At 36.4% G+C, this 25,858-nt stretch overlaps 1 protein-coding gene and 1 pseudogene across 2 annotated transcripts in view; one reads left to right on the plus strand and one right to left on the minus strand.

Moving 5' to 3' along the window:
* XPR1 (xenotropic and polytropic retrovirus receptor 1) overlaps positions 1 to 25,858 on the minus strand; it is a 218,338-nt gene that overhangs the window by 190,070 nt on the left and 2,410 nt on the right. The gene's annotated exons all lie outside the window — the stretch shown is intronic.
* Positions 13,191 to 13,460, plus strand: LOC140634838 (large ribosomal subunit protein eL43-like; annotated as a pseudogene).

The raw sequence follows: 25,858 nt of genomic DNA on the forward strand, positions 1-25,858 counted from the left end.
CAGTATCCAATGACAGGATTCCCTAAAATGAGAATTTAGTAAAATATTCAATTAACTTTAATAAGCTAAAACCCAAATGCTATACTTTTTTATAAATCCAGCACTGTCCAATCTTTAAGAAAATGGCTAATAGTTACACTTTAAAAATTAAAGGGCATTTGGAAAAGAATGAAAAATCTCCTGAGATCATAAATTCTCTCGACTAAAAGAAGACAGGAACAGAAACTGAGAACAATGGTCCTAGAGAAATCATGGAACACTATTTAAGAAAATATGAAACACTAGATACAATTTTTTTTAATTGTAGTAATACAAATATAAAATTCACCATCTCAACCATTTTCAAGTTAACAATTCAGTAGTGTCAAGTACAATCACATTGCTGTGTAGACAATCTCCAGAATTCTTTTTATCTTGGACACAAATACTCTTCAATGAAGGTCTGGAAAGTCCCCCATAAGAGTTCAAGACTATAAATACATTTACAGGTTTTTTTTTAATTTTTATTTATTTATGATAGTCACACACAGAGAGAGAGAGAGAGGCAGAGACTTAGGCAGAGGGAGAAGCAGGCTCCATGCACCGGGAGCCCGATGTGGGATTTGATCCCGGGTCTCCAGGATCGAGCCCTGGGCCAAAGGCAGGCGCTAAACCGCTGCACCACCCAGGGATCCCCAACATTTACAGGTTTTATTGTTTTTCCAAATCAGTGAATTAACTATCAGTAATATTTAGGTACTTGGAATGGCTGCAGTTTGTCTCCTAATAAGTGTTTTCAGGACAAGAATGAAAAGCATATCCCCATACCTATCAATAAGGTAGAATCAACTGAGTGGATAAGGCTCCAGTGCTGAAGAGCCGGTTATAAACAGGTAGCTTTACCCAGTCCCATAGCTTTAAGGCTTCAAATACCATTTAACCATGGGTGATTCCCAAAGTGGCCTCCAGACTCCCTCAACAACTGACATTTAGAGTCAGACAATTCTTTGGGGGAAGTACGGGGGCTGTTCTGTGTATAATAGGATTTTTAGTACCATTCCTGGCATCTAGCAACCCACTAGCCCCATCTAGATACCAGTAGGAACACCTCCACCAAAACTGTGACAACCAAAAGTCTCCAGACACTGCCAAGTGTCCTGTGGAGGACACAAAATCAACACATATCCCATGCCCAGAACCACTGCCCTAAATTCACTCAAGTTGAAACCCAAAAAAGAGGAAATAAAACTCCAGAGTAACTCATTCTATATTCAAGTCTAGTAAATTATATTCTTCCCAAGTAAATTTACCATTTGCTTTACACCAGTGACTAATGAAATGAAATTTTTAATAACACAGAACCTCACAGAAATCTCTGAAAACTTTTGGATTCTAATCTTTTTTATATACTAATGAGACAGCTGGGACAGGGAATAGCTTCAAGATGGAGGTTGGTCCCCAGAAAAACCACTGCCTGCCTAATGTGATCAGTGGGTTAAAACTTTCAGCCCCACCCTCAGATCTCTGAGGAAAAGAGAATGGCTGGGGATTTAGTTCAATCACCAATAGCCAAAGATTTGTAGTCACCCAAGCAGAAGTATGGGTATCCTGGGTAGCCCGTTGATAGCTGGCATCCCAAGGGAGAACAGTCTTGTAGGACTAAGCCCTTACCCATGAGATCTATGCTAACTCTGGATAGTTAGTGTCAGAATTAAACTGAAATTATTAAACACCTAGTTGGTGTCAGTGAAATGGTTACTTTATCAGAAAAAAGAACTGGTCAGAAGTGGTGACAGAAAACACACAAACAGAAATCTTTTCTACAAAACCTTCATTATTGGGCCACAACTTTTCTAAAATCACCTTTGAAACTCAGCCTCATGTTTACTGACCATTAATAATTAAAGTGAGTATGACAAAGGTATGGAACTTCTTTTAAGAACAAAACATACATACACTATTTTCTTTACAATTTCAGCTACCTGGGGGATCAATAACTTCTAGTCTAGAAAAAAATTAATCCAGAAGATTTTATTAAACATCAGAATTTTTGTCAGTTTGGATTAGAATTTTATATTAAAGTCCTACACAAGTACAGAATGGTATTTACAGTCTTGCATTATGTATTTTAAGAGAGTAAATGAAGATTGCTTAGAGCAAAGTAAATCTCTAGATAGAAAAATATAAGAAGGAACACATAAACCCAGCTAGAGAATACTTATGGAAATTATTATGGAAAGAGGTAATATTGGAGACTCAAATATCTAAATAAAGTCTTTCTACTTTGGAAATATAAAAGACAGGTGTACCAAAATTAAATGATACTATTAGGAACCAAATAAACCATTAAGGACTAGCAGAGCAGCTTCTACATAGTAGAAGCTCAATAAATAGTTCTTGAATTCAAAAGCCTTTCTTCTTTGGAGAAAATTAAAGATGAACAAAGCATACTGAAAAAGCATACTAAGCAGTACCTCAGTGACATATAATGAAAATAAATTAAATTTGCAAAAGGGAAGCTTGTTACCAAATTAAGTTTAAAAAAAAAAAAAATGATTAAGGGATCCCTGGGTGACACAGCGGTTTGGCGCCTGCCTTTGGCCCAGGGCGCGATCCTGGAGACCTGGGATCGAGTCCCACGTCGGGCTCCCGGTGCATGGAGCCTGCTTCTCCCTCTGCCTATGTCTCTGCCTCTCTCTCTCTCTCTGTGTGACTATCATAAATTAAAAAAAAAAAAAAAAAAGATTAAAATTTTATAAAGAGAAAAACGATGAGTCTTCATTTTTATTATAAAACTGAATCATAATTTCATTTCAATCTAGACAACTCTCAATAAAATCAGGGACAATTCTTTCTGCTTCTTACTACTTGTTTTCCTCTGAATAACAGTCCCTCTAAGTGTTTTATTGTAATAAGTGTCTAGAGATCTCCACAACAGGATACCATTCTATTCCTGTGACAGGAGAACAACCCCCAATTAGGAATTGGTAGGGGGAAAAAAAGCCTACAAAGTAATGCCTACATTAGTACCTACAGATTGTTACCTATAACAGGGCACTTACCTGGGTTAAGGGCAGTATATCCAAATACACAGAACAAAACAACAGCAACAACAAAACAAATACACAAAACAACACATTAAAGATTTTCCTTAAAAAAAAAAAAAAAAAAAAAAGATTTTCCTCAATTGATGCTGTTTTCCTTTAAGGAAATCCAGTACTTTTCATAAAACTCTAAATTTGGGGGTGCCTGGATGGCCTCAGTCCGTTAAGTGTCCAACTCGGATTTTGGTTCAAGTCATGACCTTAGGGTTGGAAGATTGAGTACCATGTTGGACTCTGCCCTGGGCATGGAGCCTGATTAGGATTCTCTTTCCCTCTCCCCCTCCCCCTTCTAAAACTAAAACTAAAACAAAACCTCTGAATTTGTGTAATAAAATCAATATACATTCATGTGCATTACAATAGATTTCTTAAAGACTTATTTACTTTGATAGTGAGTGTGCAGGGAAAGGGGGAGGGAGGGAGAATCTCAAGCAGACTCTCCTGAGAGCACAGAGCCGGACAGGGGGCTCAGTCTCACCACCCTGACATCATGACCTGGGCTGAAATCAAGAACCAGACACTTAACTGACTGAGCCACCCACGTACCCCAAAATAGATTTCTTTGATTTTCAAAGGATTCAAAGTAATCTTTTATATCAGCATCTCTACTATAAGTGTTAAATTATTTTTGTTATGCTATTGAAATAAATATAGGTATACTAAGACAAAAGTCCTTAGTACTTATAACAACTCATATAACAGTAAGACCTTCCAAATTAAATCCAAACACAACCACAAAACCAATACTATTCAACCAATAACATTAACATGACAGGAAAAAGATATCTGCTGAAACCTCAACTAGCAAAATGAATACAATACTGTAATTATATCCGTTCTGAATTTGGAATACTTATATGACTATCAGTTGTGATATAAATACTCCTAGTACGTCTCCCTACTATGAAGTAGCATAGCACAGTGGGTAGGAGCAACGGAGTCAGACAATGAGTATGCAAAATGACTCTACCACTTAATAGCTATGTAAGCTTGTGAAAATTAACTTCTCTGTATATCAATGCCCTCATCTATAAAACAGAAGTGATCACACATATCTCACAGGTCCGTTATGAGAATTAAAAACTCTTAAAACACAAATCCTTATATTAATTATAATTCATGATTATACATGAAGAGTACTTAGAACATGAAAGAGACTCAAAGAATGTTAGCTAATCCAATATGAACTATCAAAAAACTTGTATCATACGTGGGTTGTGGCATCATTTGGCAATCTACTATTGGACATGAATACATCATTTATGTTTTATTTGGGTTTTTTTTTTAAGATTTTATTTATTTATTCATGAGACACACAGAGAGAGACAGAGACACAGGCAGAGGGAGAAGCAGGCTCCATGCTGGGAGCTCCTTGCAGGACTCAATCCCAGGATTCCAGGATCACGCCCTGAGCTGAAGGCGGACACCCAACTGCTGAGCCACCCAAGTGTCCCTCATTTATGTTTTAGATATGCCTCAGTCCTTATTAAATTTCATAGAGTAGTATAATACTGCCTGGAGCCAACATGACCAAACAAGCATAAACACAGTCACTGCAATCTCCTCATACTTAGTAGTTTATAAGGCAGTCATCTAGATGATCTAGATAGAATATGCTATGATATTTTCAGAAAATCACTGTCATGAACATACTATATTCTTAATTCTTATAGGAAATCTACAGACTCCTAAGAAAATACATGCAAATCCCAGTTTGCATATGCTTTAAATAACAAGGTCTCCTAATTATATTATTTAAACTTTCAAATACACACACACACACATATCTATTGTATGAAATAGGATATAGTTCAAACCTAACATGTATGTTCAATTATACTACCATTACAAATTTCTTATGTAGTTATTTTTTTATTACACATTATAGATCATTAATCTATTTCCAAAAGCACAGGCCATTTCACAGGCCTTTTCACAAACTAAGATCAGAAGCTAGAAAAATTCCTACTTCCATGAGGTACATACAATGGAATATTACCCAACAAAAAGAATGAATACTTGCCATTCACAACAATATGGATAGAACTAAATGTATTATGCTAAGCAAAATCAGTCAGAGAATGACACCTACCATAGGATTTCACTCATATGGAATTTGAGAGACAAAATAGATGAACATATGGGAGAGGAAAAAAAAAATAAAAGAGGGAAACAAACCATAAGAGACAACAACAGAGAACAAAAGGGCTGACAAATGGAGGTGGGTGGGGGATGGGCTAGATGGGCGGTGGGTATTAAGACGGGCACTTGAGGGCAGCCCCGATGGCCCAGCAGATTAGTGCCGCCTTCAGCCTGGGGTATGATCCTGGAGACCCAGAATCGAGTCCCACGTCGGGCTCCCTGCATGGAGCCTGCTTCTCCCTCTACCTGTGTCTCTGCCTCTCTCTCTGTGTCTGTCATGAATAAATAAATAAAATTTTTTTAAAAAAAGAAGGGCACTTGATATGATGAGCACTGGGTATTCTATAGAAGTGATGAATCATTGAATTCTGCTCCTAAAACCAACATTGCAATGTATGTTAACTAGAATTTAAATAAAAATCTGAAAAAAGAAAAAAAACCTTATCAATTTACCATCAGCCTTATATATATCATACTATATATATTAACACCCCCCCTCAATAAAATATCTAACCTATGTTGTTCTCATTGGCTTCAATATTCATTCAAAGCACACTAGAATCTAATTATTGATTTAAGCAGTAAAACAAACAAGGCATTTAAAGAGGAAGGAGAGGGATATGTCATAAACCTTTAAAATAGTCATAATCTCTATTAATGGTGCTTAATAATTAGATAAAGTTTATATTAGACTTTTTTAATCTGAAAACTTTTCTAAATGGAACTCCTAAATAACAAAATTTTGACATATTTTTCAAAATATGTACATTATGAACTTATTTACAGCACCCTAGACATTCTCCAATTATTTCTTTTTCAGCTTCTACTTTCTCTTTTTGCATTCACTTTTTAATTTTTTTCACCAAAAATACTGGGTAGTCTGTGAATGTGTAAGTCGGTTACATGTGACCTAGTTTTTGACTCATCATCTAGAAATCAGTCATGTTTTCATGATACTGAAATGTTAAGGGCAATTTTGTAAATCAAATTATAAACCTCAAAAGAAGGCAGCTAGCATTCTCATGTGTCCTGTACAAAGAATCACCAACTAATTAATGTTATTTGTATCCCCAAATAAACGAACTTAGCTCTGTTTCTGATGACAGAAATAATCTGTAAAATAAAAACTCTTATATAAATTCTTATAATCTAATACATTAAAGTTTAAAAGTAATGTACTCTTGTGCATACTTAATCCAAAGCCTATAGAATATTAGGATTATACATGACTCAATTTTTATGGAATTTAAAAGCACCCCATCAGCAAGAGGCAATTCAATATGCAAAAGTTGTTATAACATTAAATTATAATTGAAATTATTAAATGTATAAACCATATATAATAGGAAGAACTCATTTGGAATATGTCATGTTATATTTACATTTATAAATGTCTACAGTAATATATTCTGACATCCACTGACATGGCATTTACTATATCTATGTGGATATCTCCCAAAACTATATCCTCAGCCACATGTGTGCTAATACAAACTCAGAATGTCCAAAATTCAATTCATTTCTTTCCAAAATCTGCTCATGCTCTGTATTTCTTTTAATGTTATTGCCAATATCCAAACCACACAGATTCACAATCTCAGTTATCACTTCTTCAACAAACATTTATTAGGTATCTGCTGTGTGCCAGGCACTGCTCTAGACACCTGGAATACATCATGAGGAAAATAAAAATCCCTGTCCTAGCAGTGTTAACATTCTTACATTCTCCTTTCTACCTATGAGTTTAGTGATCTGGTTCAGTGAATGGCACTATCACAACCTCACTTACATTCATTCTCTTATCCTTTTACCTACACTATTTCAGTAAACTCTTCACTGGTTTACCAACCTATAGGTTTTCATCTCTCTAAAACTAAAACATCTTACAAACTGCTGCCATATTAACCTTCCCAAAGCACCAGTCTGATTCTCCTCCTTAAACTTATAAGGATTCCCCAATGGCCACAAAAAAAAATCATAATCCTCTGCTGATCTCCAAGGTACCCAGAATGGTCCAAACTATCTTTTTAGGCTTATCTTCCAAATTGAAGAAATAACTTTCATTTTCATAACCTGATCCTCAAGTCAAAATGAATTATTTTTATAATTCAACAACTACTGCCTCTACTAAAATCCCCTACCCTACCCACATCCCTAAAATCTAATTTCCAAATCTTAACCATTCTTCAAGGTCTACAACAAATTTAACCTCTTTTATGCTTTGTCTGAGATACTCCAGCTGGAAATCATCACTCCCTCCCCTGAAATCCTTTAGTAGTCTATTTGAAACCATTTATAGCACTTAATATCTCTACCTTATGTTTTAGTTATCCATATCACTTGTTTCACACATTAATGTAAAGTCAGGGTTTTGGACACCTTGCTTGTACTTGTATTAAAAAGGCACACCATAGATATTTCTAGATTACTAATCTCATCATTAAGGAAATTACCAAGTTTTATTTACTCAGTAACACCCCTAGGTGTCTACCCTATATACTATGCCAGGCTCTAAAGAAATGATAACTCAAACAAGGCAAAGTCACATAAATAGGTAAATTAGAATATGACATGTTAAATACTTTTAAAAAAATAAACAAAGCATATTCAAAGTCTAAAGCAGTAGGAATAGGGAAAAAAAAAAGTGAAATATGGGAAAGAAGGGGATACCAAGAAGTAAAAACAACTAAACATGCATTAAGGGAATACCAAAAGCAAAAACAACTAAACATGAACTAAGGGAATTAAAGATCTCCAAAATTCTGAGCCCAGGTAAAAAGAAGGATGATTCCAGATACTATTAACTGACCTGAAAAAACAGCAAAGAAAAAAATTGAGCAAAAAAAAAAGATAGGAGTTTGGGTGACAAAACATTTTAGGTTTCCACAGGATAACTGAGGTTGTTAGTGAACAGATGAAAATAGAGATTTACAATTTAAAAGATAGCTCAGAGTTACGTTACGAGTTGGAAATTATCTGCATATTAAGATGATTTGAAACGACATAAGTTCTAGGTAAATGAAATTTTCAGAAAGTGAGAAGTGGGCCAAGGACATAAATTTTTGGAATACAAAGCAGCAGAGATGACAATGAGGAAAAAATCAGATATATATACACAGGACCATAAAAATTAATATATAGTGTTGTATGGTAACAGATCATTGATGTGCATGTGTGAGCATAGCACAATGTGCAAAGTTATGGAATCACTATGTTATATACCTGAAACTAATGTAACACTGAAAAAAGAAATAAGTGCTTTAAAAACTACCAAAGCTGCTTAGAAAAGACATCTCTGCATCCCTATGTTCAGTGCAGCATTTTTCACAATATCCAAGCAAGACATGGAAACAACTTAAGTGTTAACAGATGGATCAATAAAGATGATGTGGTATACAATGGAAAATATTATTCAGCTACAAGAAAGAAGGAAATCTTGCCATTTGCAACAACGTGGATAATGACAGCGTTATGCTAAGTTAAATAAGTTAGAGAAAAACAAATACCATATGATATAACTTACATGTGGCACCTGAAAAAGACAAGCTCAGAAAAACAGAGAATAGAGTGGTGGTTACCACACATGTGTATTGGCGTGGGGACGGGGAATATTCATTAAAGGGTACAAACTGCCAGTTACAAGATTAGTAAGTTCTGAGGACCTAACGTTCATCATGATGATAACACCTAATAATACTGTGTTATAGACTTGAAAGTTGTAGAAAGAGCAGATCTTAAATGTTCTCACCACAAAAAAGAAAGTGTAATTATGTGATGGGATGGAAGTGTTAGTTAATACTACAATAGTAATCATTTTACAATATATCAATGTATTAAACCAGTATGTTGTACATCTTACATTTACACAGTGTCATATGTCAATTACATCTCAAGAAAGTTGGAAAAATAATTTAAAAATTAAACTGAAAACATCTGAGTTAAATAAAACAATCTAGGAAGGGTTCATTATACTAATAATTCTTCTGTTTCTTCAGCTGGATGGTGAATACAGGTGTCTATTCTATCTAATTGGAATGCCATCTCCCTATCTAACTGGAAAGCTGCAACTGAATTATAAATAAAAACAGCTAACATTAGAAGGCCTACACTCTTTACTCTCTACTTTAGAGCCTGTAATTTAAATTATCCATATGTAAGATTTAAAACATATAACCTTAAAGGAAAGAAAAATAAAAAGCTGCTTAGAGATTAAAAAGAAAGAGAGAAGGTGAAGTTATTAGATCTGAGGATCAGGAACTCATCCGTAACCATCAATAAATGGTTTCAGAAGAGTGATCAGGCTTAGATCAGATGGGAATGAGTATACATGAGAGCTGAGGAAATGATGGCCACAAATACTGATCAATAAAAAATCAATCAGTTACATTTATTGAATATATTGAATATCTACTATTAGATCGTTTTGAGTATTTTGAACATATAGCTTTAACTCTTTAAAGCATTAACTCTTAAAACACAGAGCCTTAACTCTTGAATGTAACTGTGCTTCTCATTTTACCGCTGAAGATCTGAGACTCAGATTATTAAAGTAGCCTGCCCAAGTATTACACATTCTATAATTCATGCTTAAGAAAAAGACATATAGGCCACTATTTCTAATGAAACCTTATTTTCTAAGACTTACCTCTATTTTTGGCAACTCAATTTTTTGATATCCTTCCTTTTATTTCCAAAACTTTTCCTAACCATTAGATTTTTTTATCAGGTGTAGCAACTAGCCTCTGAAATGACTCCCAAAGATTCCTTCCTGGTAATAATGTTTTTGTGTAATCCCTCCCACACAAAATAGAGCTGACCTGTATAATCAACAGAATATTGCATAAATGACAGAGTACTACTTCCGAGGCTAGGTCATAAAAGACACTGTGGTTTGCATTTTGCTCTCTCTTGGATCACCCATTCTGAGAGAAGCCAGCCATGAAAAAAGAGAGTTCTGAGTGGTAAAGAACCGAGGCCTCCTGAAAAACAAAAACAAAACAAAACAAAACAAAAACCCACATGGATCCTCAGGCCCAGTCAAGCCTTGAAATGACTGCAGCTCCAGCTGACATCTTAACTGCAACCTCACATAATACTCTGAGCCAGAACACCCAGTTAAGCTCCTTCCAAACTCCAGACACATAGAAACAGCATGAGATAAATGTTTATTATTGTTTTAAACTACTAAGTTTTGAGGTAACTTGTAATATAGCAATAGACAGTTAATAGATGAGGTAGATTTGAAAAACATCTTTATAACACAGAATGTACATGTTATTAGATAATCACCAACATCTGCTTGTCTTGATCAAAGTAGCTAATATTTTTATTCCCACAAATATACAAAATTATGTTAAGGAAAATTATGACAACTTTAATTAAGTGATTTATTTAACATTAATAAACAAAATTGCATTCCCATATGTCAAAGCCACCACCATTATAACTTAACTTACACTGAATGCCCTTGGGAAGTCATGCAGCCACGCTTCTAAGCTGGAGAAGGTCTGACAGATAAATCAGCATCTTCCTTGTCTAAGGGCACTATTCTGATTATAAAATAACGCTGACAATAAATACTCTCTTCTAATTAAATCTATATGGCTCATTCTTACATATTATAGTAACAGCTATAAATTCTGAAGGCAAAGAGCAATCTCACTTCAATTTTTATATGCCAGTGTCTAGCACAGTACAAATTTAAAATGGATTGGTAAATTTCACAGACTTTATCACACAAAACCTAGATAGATGTCCAATATCAGCACATCAGTTAATTTTTTAAAGTGCTAGCTACTATTATTTTTATTAAATTCTTTTATAGCAGATCCAGTTTCATAAAGTATCAAAACACGAAGTCCTTTCTTATGTTTCCCAATTTCTATTATCTTTTATTTCTACACAAAAATCAAACCATTTTCATTTACTAGTTAAAAGAAAAGCTCTTAATGCTTTTGGCTTCCAGCTCTCTTTAACATATAAGTTTTATACAGGTTGGTAAAACATGTTGGATTTTGCCCAAAAATAATAGTTATCACAACATAAAATTCTCACTTTTGCTCTTAGTAACAGTTTGCCAGTTTATCTGAACAAAAACAAAAAGGAATCCAAAAGCTTTGCAATGGTGTTTCCTATATGTCTATACAAATGGTTTCTTTTTTTTTTTTTTAAGTAATCTCTACACCCAACATGGGGCTCAAACTCACGACCCCAAGATCAAAAGTCACGTGCTCTTCCAAATGAGCTAATCAGGTGCCCAAAAAAATGGTTTCTAACCTAGGGGTGTGAAACCACTTCACAGCTCTAACTTCAATATCACAAAACCTTAATAGACAAGGTATTCTCTATAGGTTGAATAATGTTTCCCACAAAAATACCACTTGTCAAAATACACGAAGATATTTGTATTTAATAAAATACTACTGTATTTCATTGACTCTAAGACATCATCAATTGTCAAGGCACACCATTATTTTATGAATCATTAAGAAAGAAAAACACTTCCAATTACACTATGCCATCTGTAAGACAAATCCCAATTTCAAAGGTGTTGGATTGTGGAAGAGGGATGTGTACATCCTAGAATCTATGAAATACAATATTTCATCTTGTCAAAAGGTAGTTCCTCAAGCAATGGATTTTTTTAAGACTTTATTTTGACAGAGAGAGAAAAAGCACAAGCAGGGGGAGCAGCAGGGAGAGGGAGAAGCCGGCTCCTCAGAGAGCAGGGAGCCCAACAAGGGGCTCAATCCCAGGATCCTGGCAAGACTTGAGCTGAAGGCAGATACCAAACCAACTGAGCCACCCAAGCACCCATAAAGCAATGGATTCTAAAAGTCCAGCTATATCATTTGCTTTCCAAGAAATTTCATAAGATTCAAAGAGAGTCTTATTAGATTAAGTACTAATACTCTAAAATGACTGTTGAATAAATGAATAAGTTACTCCAATGGCTAATTTTTAATAATGACAAATTAACAGCTATACTTTACTGATGAGCATCTTCTATAGTTTAGGCCATTGCTGACACTTTCATATATTATATCTAATTCTCACAATAATCCTGAAAGCTAAATAGTACCCCCATTTAACACACAAGAAAACTGAGGTTCAGAGATATAATTTTGTGAATATCTCACAGCGAATAACTGAGGGAAATGTAAATAAATCCAAAACTTTAGATAAAATTAAAGCCACTTTCTCCACTGCCTTCATATATGAACAGATCTCATATATCCTCAAAGACCCTTTTGCTTTATTCTACTTGTTCCTAAAGGTTCTATCCTATTTTTCCTCACTCTGTTAAGAGCCACATTTCTCGGGCAGCCCCGGTGGCGCAGTGGTTTAGCGCAGCCTGCAGCCTGCAGCCTGCAGCCCAGGGCGTGATCCTGGAGAACCTGGATCGAGTCCCGTATCAGGCTCTCTGTATAATGCCTGCTTCTCCCTCTGACTGGGTCTCTGCCTCTCTCTCTCTCTCTGTCTCTATGAATAAATAAATGAAATCTTTGGAAAAAAAAAAAAAAAAGAGCCACATTTCTCAACTGAAAATTACACACATGTTGCTCAATGACTTTAACCTCTTAAAACCTGGAAGACAGGGCAGCCCCGGTGGCCCAGCGGTTTAGCACCGCCTTCAGCCCGGGGTGTGATCCTGGAGACCTGGGATCGAGTCCCATGTCAGGCTCCCTGCACGGAGCCTGCTTCTCCCTCTGCCTGTCTCTGTCTCTGTCTCTGTCTCTGTGTGTCTCTCTCTCTGTCATAAGTGAATAAATAAAATCTTAAAAAAAAACCTGGAAGACAGTTTGTAAAAGACAATTTATGTTCAGAATCTACCAATAAGCTTTTTTTGTCATATTCAAGGCCTATCCTTAATTCTCATTCTCACTGACCTATAGAGCATGTCACTGCTAATAATCCACTTATCTTTACAACTCTTGACTGTTGTGGGACCTAGTTTGCAGCAACATGGCTAAACGCATCAAGAAGGTCAGAATCGTGGGTAAATACGGGACCCGTTATGGTGCCTCCCTCCAGAAAATGGTGAAGCAGACATAAATTAGCCAGCCCGCCAAGTACACTTGCTCTTTCCTTGGCAAAACCAACATGAAAAGATGAGCTGTGGGCATCTGGCATTGTGGCTCCTGCATGAAAACCGTAGCTGGTGGCGCCTGGACCTATACCACCACTTCTGCTGTCACAGTAAAGTCTGCCATCAGAAGACTGAAGACAAGTTGAAAGACCAGTAGAAGCTCCATTTGAAACACCGCTAGCCTATAATAAATCAGCTAATTTATGTAAAAAAAAAAAAAAAAACCCTCTTGACTCTTGTGACAATGTATGTTCCAAGACTTCCTCTATTTGCATCTCTACTTTTCTGCCTAAATATTTTCCCTGAAATGAGTTAATTCTGTATTACTATCTCAATTATGATAATCTTATCTGTTGACACGATTTTTAAAATCCTAGCTCCTTCTTTACACATAGACATTTCACACATAAAATCAAGCCTATTTAAGTTCTAATTTCATGAGTTTACCATCCCCCAAAGTAACTATTCTTTACCAGTTTCCCTAGATTTGAACCTTTACAGTGAATTCTTCCTTCCTTCACCCCTATAAAATGTATAAACACTGAGGCACCGACAAAATAAATCACTGTGCTAAGTACTAGAAAGTGATGCATTCAAAAATGTTTAATAGCGAGTGCCTGGGTGGCTCAGTAGGTTAAGTGTCCAACTCTTAATTTCAGCTCAAGTCATAATCTCAGGGTGTGAGGCCTGCTTGGGATTCTCTCTCACCCTTTGCCCCTCCCCCTTCCTCTTTAAAAAAAAGTGTAATAGTATTACTTTATCTTTACCAATGATAGCTTTATTTTTTTTAAAAAAAGATTTTATTTATTTATTCATGGGAGACACAGAGAGAAAAAGCAAGGCAGAGACACAGGCAGAGGGAGAAGCAGGCTCCACGCAGGGAGCCCAATGCGGGACTTGATGCCAGGTCTCCAGGATCACGCCCAGGGCCGAAGGCGGTGCTAAACCTCTGAGCCACCTGAGCTGCCCAATGATAGCTTTATTTAATTTCAAATATTAATGATAATAAAATGATCCAACTACTATAATATTGTGTATATACATTTGGAAGGAAGATACTAACCTTAATAGAATATTCTGTATTTAACAGGGCAGATTCACAAAATATGCATGAAATTATTATTAATAATTTTTGATACAGGGTTAAAAAAGGCTAGAGCCCTTTCTAGCAAATATCTAATGGCAGTATAATTTGAGATACTTATATTTCAATATTCATATTTCCAGTAAGTATATTTGAGTCAAAAATAAAGGTTTAGGGATCCCTGGGTGCCTCGGCAGTTTGGTGCCTGCCTTCGGCCAGGGGCGTAATCCTGGGGACCCGGGATCGGGTCCCGCGTCAGGCTCCCTGCGTGGACTCTGCTTCTCCCTCTACCTGTGTCTCTGCCTCTCTCTCTGTCTCTCATAAATGAATGAAAAAAATCTTAAAAAAAGAAAGAAAGAAAGAAAGAAAGAAAGAAAGAAAGAAAGAAAGAAAGAAAGAAAGAAAGAAAGGTTTATCAGAAGATGTACGAGCTCTGTGATAGAAGTGGTATCTCACCTGCTTATAAACACCTTTGCTACCTATTATAAAAACATTTGAAAAACAAGGGAAAGACTGTATCTCAATTTCATTATCAGTGATTGCATTTGAGTTTACTACATAAAAGGGCTAAATCTGCACTCACTGACTAAACAAAACAAGAAAACTCTAAACTGACACCAAAATAATTTCTTTCTAGAGCTCTAGCCAATTTCTGTAAGGACAAACATGAACTTTTCTTATTTTCTCCATTCACTCTTCAACCATACTCTTATGAATCTCTTTTTCAACCCTTAATGACATCTCAGGGGGACCCAAGCCTTTTGGTCAGTTTCTGTTATTTCAAAAAAAAGTTGCTAAATATGGCAGACACTGCCAGATGCTGGATGCTGGCAGGTATCTACTACTCTGCATGACATAGACACAGTAAGCATTAAGTAAATACTATATATTATTACTATCAAATTTAATCAAATCTAAAATGTCACTAAGAGTAACATACATCATTATTTTTTGTGCTTCTAAAAAAAAAACATGTCTGCCAATTAATCTATGACACAGCATTAATTATAAGATGTATCCTGACTTCAGTGTTAAAATATGAGAAAAATACACACTAAAATTGATTAAATAAGCTATTGATCCAAGCCCTCAATATGTTTGGCCATACTGTCTGGTTTTCCTGCCTCTGGGTCTTTGGTTTTGTTCTCTCCAAGCCATCCTCCAAGAACTAAATTATATATCTCACTATGTACTAATTCCTCCCCACTAACCTCTCCTATAAAATTCTTGATGGTTCACACCCAGGAAGTGTTTAAACTCAGAAAGATACTCATCCCTTCACCCCCTGATCCCTTCTAGCCCCCCCTTTCCAACCTTACCCCATCAGTTCTCCAACATATCTACTAAACCAGAGTTCATTAATACACTTATTTTCACCTATTTATGCCTTTGTTTAATATTATTCTATCTGCCTAGATTGCCCCCAGTGCCCTTTTTCCTCTTCACTATGTGATCAAACCTTACTCAATCTCTGGTACCCAGTTCAAATATCACCTCTGTGAGAATTTCAAAGATATCCAGAGCAAAATCAATTGGTATTCTTCTGTAACACAATCACAGTATACTATGATGAGGAAACCCACTCAAGTTATTAGCTCCTCAAGGGCAGGCTCTTATCTTTACTTCTCTAGCCCCTTGCATGATGCTGACAATGTAATACCATATTTAAAAATCCAGGCTCTGAAATAAGACATACCTGTGTTTGAATTCTGGCTTTAATCACTCACTAGGTGATACTCAAAGACTCAGTGTCTTCTTAAAACAAGGATAACGTGGAGCACCTGGGTGGCTCAATGGTTGAGCGTCTGCCTTCAGCTCAGGGCATGATCCCGGGGTCCTGGGATCAAGTCCCACATCAGGCTCCCCAGAGGGAGCCTGCTTCTCCCTGTCTATATCTCTGCCTCTCTCTGTGTCTCTCATGAATAAGAAACAAAATCTTAAAAAAAAAAAAAAAAAAAAAAACACGATAACAAAACCCACCTTAGAGTTAGAGGATAAGGATTAAATGTAAAATGCCTGACATCAGAAACACTCAGTCAACATTAGCTGGTAGTATTATCATTATTTCTTTATTATTAAAAATTAAAAAAAAAGGAAGCAGTCATTAATGAATACTTTGTGAACTGATTTAATACATATTCTAGGGCAGCCCCGGTGGCGCAACAGCTTAGCACCACCTGCAGCCCAGGGCGTGATCCTGGAAACCCTGGATGGAGTCCCACGTCAGGCTCTCTGCATGGAGCCTGCTTCTCCCTCTGCCTGTGTCTCTGACTCTGTGTGTGTGTGTGTCTCTATGAATAAATAAATAAAATCTTTAAAAAAAAATACATATTCTAATCTTCTCTAGTCATATATGTCCTGATTTGGCTTGGTAACAAGTAATAAGAGGTCTTAATGGGGAGGGAGGGTTACTCCTCATGTACAGATAACAAATAAACCTAAGTTAATGTTCAAACACAGATATATTACAGAGGAATGGCCAAATGATTTTTCAACTTTCCTGAACCTTGCTCTCATTCCTACCTAACCTCTCAAGCTTTACCATAATTTCTCAGTCCTGTCTCCTCAACTAAGATAGGTTTCTACCAAGACAGGAAAATGGCTAATTTTCTGTAGTTGAGTAAACAATAGTATTCTTAAGGTTTAAGTCTCTTAATTTACTCAGTCTTTTAACTGACACACACAAGAATTATCTTGGGTTGAAAATGTGATCTAATGGATTAGTCAGATAAATGTATTAATGCAGAGTATTTGAATAATCATTAGAACATTTAAATTGACTCCTACAAAGAAAATTAATTCTGAAAATTTAAAACCAAAAAAAAAAATTTACACAGCAGTGACAAGCATCAGCAAGGTACAGCAGTGAGCAACAGGCCAATATTCTTATTCCACGCTCTCCTATCAACTACTTTTAAGACTCTGACCACATAATCTTGGCCTCTCTACTCTCAATTTATTCATCTGTAAAATAGAAGGGTTGATGGGACGCCTGGGTGGCTCAGCAATTGAGTGTCTCCCTTCAGCTCAGGACATGATCCCAGAGTCCTGGGATTGAGTCTCATATCGGGCTCCCTACAAGGAGCCTGCTTCTCCCTCTGCCTATGTCTCTGCCTCTCCCTCTCATGAATAATTAAATAAAATCTTGAAAAAAAAAAATAGAGGGGTTGAAAAGACTTTCTCAACTCTAAACCCAATTCTAGTATTAGAAATTAAATTTTCGGGCAGCCTGGGTGGCTCAGCGGTTTAGCGCCGCCTTCACCCCAGAGCGGGATCCTGGAGACCACAGATCGAGTCCCGTGTCAAGCTCCCTGCATGGAATGGAGCCTGGTTCTCCCTTTGCCTGTGTCTCTGCCCCCCCCTCTCTCTCTCTCTGTGTCTCTCATGAATAAATAAATTAAAACTTTTTTTTAAAGATTTAATTTATTTATTCATGAGAGACACACACAGAGAGAGAGGGGCAGAGACACAGACAGAGAGAGAAGGCTCCATGCAGGGAGCCCAATGTGGGACTCGATCCCAGGTCTCCAGGATCACGCCCTGGGCCAAAGGCAGGTGCTCAACCACTGGGCCACCCAGGCGTCCCATAAATTAAATCTTTAAAAAAAAAAAGAAATTAAATTTTCATTAGAAAATTGAACTAAAAACTCAAGCTCACTTAAGCTATTTGGTCATACTTAAGAGTACATGTATGAATTTTACCCCAATTAAAAAAAAAAAAAAAACTAAAATAACAGAGAGGGTCTATAATTTAAATAAATAAGGTCTAAGTTACAAGCGACCATGGATTTTCAAAACTACATAATTGTTCCCGACTGATTTTCTTACTATATATAAAATGGTTAAGGACAATTTATTAATAAAAGTATCACAGATAACAGGAGTAATAGTTAAAATCAATAAAGACATTTTCCAAGAAAACCTGAACTGGATAACCATAAAGTGACAAGCTTTAAGGCTTAGTCTCCCTTCCAAAGATACTGTTAAACCAACATTATTTAATACCATTGAGCTTTGATGGAGAAATAATTTTAATAGTAAATATATAGGGACACCCAGGTGGCTCAGCAGCTGAAAGTCTGCCTTTGGCTCAGGGTGTAATCCCAGGATCCAGGATAGAGTCCCACATTGGGCTCCCTGCATTTGATAGGCATTGCTCTATGGACTTTCCATATTTTAATCCCTTTAATCCTCACAAAGTCCTATAAAAGCTATTAGTATCCCTATTTTACAGATAAGGAAACTGAAGCAGAGAGAGGTTAAATGACTTGCCTGAGGTCTCTAAGCTAATTGTGGAGCTGGAATATTAGGCAGTCTGGCTTCAGAGTTTGTTCTCTATGTGCATTATGAACATACTAGCATATGAGGCAAAATAATAAGCAATAAAATGAATCAGAGTAATTGTGTTAACTCAGCCACTAACCATACCAGGTAACTTTGAATCACTTAACCCCTCTAAACCTCATTTCCCATTTAGGTAAAAAAGGGAATTGGGCTAATCTCTGAAATTCCTCAAAAAGTCTAATTAATTCTATGATCTATGATCTAGAAGCCAAACACCACAACTTGGCATAGCAATAGTTATGCCCATTTTTCTTTATCTTCCTCTTTTCACTCTTATCACTAATATCTTATTATCGTTTTCTTATGGCCTCATCTTCATAAGGTCCTCTATTTATCAGTTGCCTATCTAATAATAGTTACACAGAAAACCTTGAGGAAAATATAAATTAACTCTGACCTCCAGACCCCTCTACTACCTCCAAATCATGCAGACTGAGACAGGACTAAAAACAGACCAGTCACTACTTCAACAGGTGCTCAAGAACAGATCAGACCACATCTAACTGTATGTATGTATGTATGTACATACGTATAAATGAATGAATTTATTGATTTATTTTTCATAAGGCAATAGGATGTAGGAATTAAGAGAAGCCTACCCACAATTAGCATATTATTTCCTCAGTGGACCTAAGACTCAGTTTCCCCAGCTATAAGCAGAATCTACCTAAATAGCTTGCTATAAAGAGAAAATGTTTTTAGGGTGCCTGGGTTGCTCAGTAGTGGAGTGTCTGCCTTTGGCTCAGGACCTGATCCCAGAGTCCTGGGATGGAATCCCACATCAGGCTCCCCACAGGGAGCCTGCTTCTCCCTCTGTCTATGTTCTCTGTGTGTGTGTGTGTGTGTGTGTGTGTGTGTGTGTCATGAATAAATAAAATCTTAAAAAAAGAGAGAGAGAGAGATAATGTTTTTAAAACTTACCACAGTGCCTAACACTATAAGCACTCAAAAAAATCACAGCTGGGGATCCCTGGGTGACTCAGTGGTTTAGCACCTGCCTTTGGCCCAGGGCGTGATCTTGGGAGTCCCAAGATCAAGTCCCACATCCGGCTCCCTGCATGGAGCCTGCTTCTCCCTCTGCCTGTGTCTCTGCCTCTCTCTCTGTGTCTCTCATGAATAAATAAAATCTTAAAAAAAAAAATCACAGCTGAAAAAAAAAAAATCACAGCTGTTGTTACTGCCCCTGCTATCACCACTGTTATTATTTACAATTCTTATATAAATGCAAGAGCTCCAAAGTATGACAGATCCAATTTCAAATTCTGGCTCTACTACTTACTAGGTGTGTAGCCATGAACAAATTGATTAATCTCTCTAAAATGAAAGTAATAAATCATCTATCTTATGAAGATTAAGTGAGATTAACCTATGGAAAGCAGCTGACATTGGGTTCCTAACTGCTCAATAAATATTAATTCCGTTCTCCTTAATGACAAGCTGACCACATATCTACTAAATTCAATTCAATTCAAAGAAAAGAGAATGGAATTGGGAATCCCAAGGAAGCCGCCTTCACTTTTCCCAAAAAAACATCCTTTGTAGTAGGGGAAATACCAGAGAATTCTGACCCAAGAGATTCCCTTATACCCCTTATGTGCTTCCTAAAACTAGAGAACTCTCTCAGGCCATCTCTGAACTTTCTGAAAGGAGTTCTATGGTCTACGGCAGCAACTCTCAGAAACCCTTTCAAGGAGGGGTCCTGCCTGGCTCAGTTGGAAGAACATGCAACTCTTGATCTTGGGTTGTGAGACTGAACGCTACATTAGGTGTACAGATTAAATAAACTTAAAAAAAATAGAAACCCGGGCAGCCCTGGTGGCTCAGCGGTTTAGCGCCACCTTCAGCCCAGGGTGTGATCCTGGAAACCCGGGATCCAGTCCCACATCAAGCTCCCCGTGTGGAGCCTACTGCTCCCTCTGCCTGTGTCTCTGCCTCTCTGTGTGTGTCTCTCTCATGAATAAACAAATTAAATCTTTAGAAAAAAAAAAACAAAAACAAAAAACAGAAACCCTTTCAGGGAGCCCAAAAGATCCAAACTTTCTTTAATAATAGTACAAAACTTCATTTTTTTCACTCATTTTTTCACAAATAAACAGTGCTTTCCAGAGGCTGCATGAAGTGAGAGAACATGTCTCTAGTAGGTGTGCTACTCCTGTGTTTTACGCATTTCTCAGTTTTAATTTGTAATACAGCATATATCAGGAGGCATTGGAATCCTCAACAATTTTCAAGTTTCAAATGGTCCCAAGACCAAAAAGTTTAAGAACCACTGTTCTAAGGTACAGAAAAAGCCAAGAAAGCACATGGATCACTCTAAATTACAACTTTACCAATTTAGCCTAAATTTAAGTCATAGAATAATCTAAAAACTTCCCACTTTCCTGAATGATTACATTTCAGCCCTTCAATCTTCAAAAAAATCACTTGTTCACCAATTCTTTATGAACAGTCAGTGACAGAAGTAGGTCTAAGGCCTTATCTTCTCATTCTTAATCTATGGTCTTTCTAAATACTGCAGGTCATCCTCAACAAGTATTGACAATAATAAGCGTATTGTCCTCTTGCTATTATATACAGGTTTAAGTTATGCTTACAGCAGGTTAATTATCCTTTCCTCTGGCCTCTAATAAATGAACAATTTTTTTTAAATTTTCTGATCACTCCCTATAGACAAATCACACCTGCATGGTGATGGGAAGAAATCTACTCCTAAAACAAGTTAGATTTAGGTGCGCCTAGGTGGCTCGGTCAGTTAAGTACACAACTTTTGATTTCGGCTCAGGCCCTGATTTCAGGGTTGTGAGATCAAACCTCGCCCAGAGTTGGACTCCCTGCTCAGCAAGGAGTTTTGCCTGAGATTCTCTCCCTCTGCCCCTCCCCTTCCTTTCTCTGTCTCCCTAAAAATAAATAAATATTTTAAAAATAAAAACAAATTAGATTTAAAGGTGTATAACATAAAAAGTTTGAAAAGCTAAGGAGAAATCTTCCACATCATTTACAAAGTGATCCAAATTTATAACAATGCTCCAAGTCCTCCATCTGCAATCTTCCCTTTCTACACCATTTTTAATTCTAAAAACATTGCATTGACTGAAATATAAAACCCAAAACCAAAAACTGTTTTTTTCGGTTTTTAAGATAATGAGAGAGCTAGAATTTCAGGACAAATCTATCAGCCTACAGCAAATAGAACCCCCATAAATATTTTTTGGAATGAATGGATAATTTAAGTCATTTATTCATGAGCTTTGTCATCTTAGCTTCTTTCAGCATTTACTAGGTAACAGGAATATGTGTAAAGGCAAATCATAACCTAGTGAATTCTGACATTCTCTCAATCCCTAAAGCCAGTTCAGTACCAGGCAACCCACAAACCAGCTTAGGTTAATAAGCTGCACAACTTGAGCAAAGTCTTCCAAACCCTTTTTTATACCATATCCCTATCAAATACAAAAACAAAAGCTTATTATGTACCTCCAGTATATGTATATTTATTGATAAATTATAGCCTTCTACAACTGTGTCTCTTATAAAACATTTTTTTAAGTTTTTATTTATTTTGAGAGAGAAAGTACGTACAAGTGGAGGCAGAGTGAGAGAGAGAATCTCAAGCAGACTGCATGCTGAGTGCAGAGCCCAACGTGGGGCTTGATCCAAGAACTCTGAGATCATGAACTGACTGAAACCAAGTCAGACGCTTAACCAACTGAGCCACCTAGATACTCCTAAAACAGAATTTTTTAAAGTTTCTAAAAGTTGAGACAATGATAAAATAATTAATTTTTGTTTCACTTATATTAAAAAATATTTTTAATCTAAGAAATTACCATCAATAACAATATTTCAGAGAACAACATAACTGAAACGCTTTATTATTTTTAAAAGCTGAATTTAATATTTTGTGATAAAGTATTTCGAAGCTCTACTTCAAACTTCAGGAATTAGTTGATTGTGAAACTTAATAATAATGGTTATAAACTGAAAAACAGACTTCACAAAGGCAGGATACTCTTAATGCATAATATGTGCTTAGGGTGAAGTTCATTGTGGATGACAGTGGATGTAAAATCTTATTTCAAAGGATTATCTTAAGGAATCCTTCTCTCTTTTTCTCAGAAGACCTCCTAACAAGGTCATCAAATTGATCCATTTACTAAATATTAGTAAAATTCTATTTCTTCCTTGTCTTATGAATAAAAATGAATATAACTAGAATAAAAACGAATATAATGAATAGCTCAACTATTATCTTTCTCTTACTCCATGGGAGTTTGGGGTACTCTCCTTTGGGGGCTATGACCCAAATATACTTAAAAACCCTAATCAGCACAACTCAACAGTCTCTCAAATGCTTTCCAGATTAGGACTGGATTTGAAGCCAGGACTAATTTTCCATGGTCACCCCTGGTCAAATAAGATTCTTAGGTTCTTATGATCTGGGCCTTTACCCAAAAGCTGATCCAAAACCAACCTTCAGGGATGGATGGACAGTATAATCTTTCCAGGATACTCACCCTAACATACATTATTATACGAAGATAATAAGGAATAGTAATAGGTTCCTGCCTTATACAACATCCATTTACTCATTTAAGAAACATCGGTAAATGCCAAGCATCTTATTTACAAGTGTTATCTTAAATATGATATACTGTACTTTCATTTGCAGAAGTGCCTGAAAGAAAAAGTGGTTTGTGCCCCATCGGGTGGCCAAACTGGAAATTTCAAACAAGTTCTAGCAAGACAACTTAACCCTAACGAATCAACATAATACCTTTGGGAAATTGAAGCCTGCAACACAAGTGTTCTCATGGGATAGTTCTATAAATGAAAATCACAATAATGTCAGGGCAATGTTTCCTTACACTTGAAAAAAAGAGATGTATAGCTTGTACAGAATCTCTCCTTTTCCAAATCCTGCGATAAAAAAATTAATCCAGGACTATCACTTTTTATTTATTTAAGTTAAATAAAAGTTTCACTGGGTCAGCTTTCCTTTCACAGATTAAAATCTCCTCAAAATTTTCTGAAAGAACCTTAACCTGAAAAATACGCTATTAATAATAGTCCTAGAAAACAGAGAGGGAGGCAAACCATAAGAGATTCTTAACTACAGGGAACAAACTGAGGGTTGCCATAGGGGAGATTGGTGAGGGGATAGGATAACTGGGTGATGGGCATCAAGGAGAGCACTTGAATTAATAAGCACTAGGTGCTATATGGAATTGATGAATCACTGAATTCTGCCTCTGAAATTAAAAATACAGTATATGTTAATTAAAGTGAATTCCAATTTTTAAAAAATTTAGTAATAGTCCTAAATTTAAGTCTTCTTCATACATCAAACATAATTAAACCATAAAAACATACAGAAATTTGGGATCCCTGGGTGGCTCAGCGGTTTAACGCCTGCCTTCAGCCCAGGGCGTGATCCTGGGGTCCTGGGATCGAGTCCCACATCAGGCTCCCTGCATGGAGCCTGCTTCTCCCTCTGCCTGTTTCCCTGCCTCTCTCTCTCTCTCATGAATAAATATATAAATTAAGAGAAAAAAAAAACATACAGAAATTTAAAGCTAGATGGGTCCTTAGAAAATACAGCCCTGTGAGTTTAGAAACCATCAAGTCCAGTTCTCTCACTTTACAAATGAAGAACCTAAAGCCCAGAAAGAGGAAGTAATTTCATCAGGGTCACACAGCTAGGGCAGCCTGACTCCCAATGCTTACACATCTACGCTCAAGAGACTATCTATCTATAAATGATCCTGGACAAACAACTTAACCTCTTTGGGCCTTTGTTTCCCTGTCTGAAAAAAAAACAAGGAGGCAGCTAATATTTAAATTCCTTTTAAACTCTAAAATCCTGAAATTTAGGGACCTCATTATTCTAGTATCTTACAAAACTACAGTATACACTGAAAAAACCATCTCTAATTCCTCAGAAATCAAAGCAGCACAGGACCCTAGGGATGAAAACACAAGTCAGCAGCCTAAAGCACCAAATATATTTGCTTCTTTTGCTAATATTCTGTAAAATATTAACACAGTCCTACTAGTCTGTGTGGTTGAAACTGGTCTGTTAATTTTGATTAATCAATTACAAAGCTCTAAAATTGCAATCAGTGATTCTAAATTTTTTTTAAGTGCTCTCATAAAGATTTATTGATGTTTTATTTTCTCTGCCAAGATTTACACTCAAATAGATTACTGGAAACAGGGATGGTCTCTGTTCATTTGTGTTTACTCTCTGTAAAAGCTATTCACAAATGTATCAAATATACTTTCTTTGTATGGTTTCTTCCTGTTGCTCTCTTGTGCTTAATTATTCTGCCTATGAAAACTGAGTTTATGAACTCCACAATTTATTGTGGAGAAACTCTAATAATTATTAGGGTATTGATGAGTCACTTTAATAATTTTTAACATTCCAAAACACAAAAACCACCAAAAGTTAAACCGAAAAGCTATGAACCACAATGGACCTTGGAAAGCTCTGGCCCTATATTCTTATCTTATGAAAAAAAGGAAACAGCCCTGAATAGATTGTCCCCAGGGTCTCATGGCTAACATATACAAGAACTAGCATTTGTTGTGTGACCATGTATACACAATAATACAAATAATTATAGAGTTAAAACAAAATCTTCAGTTTCTCTCTAATGCTCTTATTTCAAATAAAATTTAGTATAGTGAAATGACATAAAAACCAAAGAGGCTGAACAGTTTGTAGTGGTTCACAGCACTAGAAAGCACCATAGGCTACACATCAGGGGTAATACTCCAAAATTTCACCATCAGAGCCTGAAAAACAAATTCAACTCTGTTCTACTAGCCGTGTTTCAGGGCATGATCTTCATACATGAGCAACTACATGTTACTGCATTACAAGAAGGTTCTTTTCTCTAGCAACAGCTAAGCTTTTTGAAGATGTCATTTTTCCCCAAAGTTTTTAAGTTGCCAAAATGCCTGGACTCGGAAAACTCCTATTTATGGCCCTTTAAGTATTTTTAAAGGAATAGCACCAGCTCTTGAGAAACAATATACAACACAGACCCCAACCCTTTAAGATGTCTTTAACGGCTTCAATTCACAAAGAAAAGTCCTCCTTATTTATTTTTG

Source organism: Canis lupus, chromosome 6 (genome assembly GCF_048164855.1).
Source record: "Canis lupus baileyi chromosome 6, mCanLup2.hap1, whole genome shotgun sequence".
Lineage (NCBI taxonomy): Eukaryota > Metazoa > Chordata > Mammalia > Carnivora > Canidae > Canis > Canis lupus.